Source organism: Lolium rigidum, chromosome 4, assembly GCF_022539505.1.
Source record: "Lolium rigidum isolate FL_2022 chromosome 4, APGP_CSIRO_Lrig_0.1, whole genome shotgun sequence".
Classification (NCBI taxonomy): domain Eukaryota; kingdom Viridiplantae; phylum Streptophyta; class Magnoliopsida; order Poales; family Poaceae; genus Lolium; species Lolium rigidum.
Window position 1 is genome coordinate 238,636,136 of NC_061511.1, and position 872 is coordinate 238,637,007.

Below are 872 nucleotides of genomic sequence, written 5' to 3' on the forward strand. Positions count from 1 at the left end.
GATTTTGACTATGGTGCGAGCGTAGAGTCTGTTTCGAGACAGCAAAACTACCACTCAAATCTCATGTTCTAACCTAATAGAGGCTATTCTTGGCACAGAAACTAGAATAAAATGATGAAAGGAGGTTATTGCAATGCTAATACACTTCCAGAGACTCAACAAAATAAAAATTATGTAAACAAGGCATTGTGTTATCTCCCAAGAGTGCTTTTCTTTTAAAGCCTTTCAACTATGCGCAGAAAAAGAGCTTTAGTGTCAAGTGTTACTATTATCAAGTGAAGAAGCATCAACATTATAACTTTCCTAATAATAGAATAAAAGGTAACTTCTTTATTTTTCTAGAGAAGTGTTCCATACCTTTCTTGAGTGGGAATTGATATTTAATAATCTCATCTCTCTTATATCAATACAATCTCTTAAGTTCTAAAGAAACGGTCTTCCCAAAATAATTGGACAAGAAGCATTGCATTCAATATCCAAAAAAAAAAAATCAACAGGGACAAAGTTATTATTAACCATAATTAGAACATTATTAACTCTTCCCAAAGGTTTCTTCTTAGCAACATCAGCAAGATGAACATCCAAATAGCATTGTACCAACGGTGGCAAATCAAGCATATGATAGATTTTCTAGGCATAACGCAAATGCTTGCACCAAGATCACATAAAGCATTGCAATCAAAGACATCTACTTTCATCTTAATGATGGGCTCCCACGACCATCTTCTAACTCTCTAGGAATAGAAGCTTCATGTTTTAATTTCTCTTCTCTAATTTGCATGAGAGCATTTGTAATATATATGCTTTGTAAAAGCCATATTTATAGCACTAGCATTAGGAATTCTAGCCATAGATTTTGTAAGAACTTAATT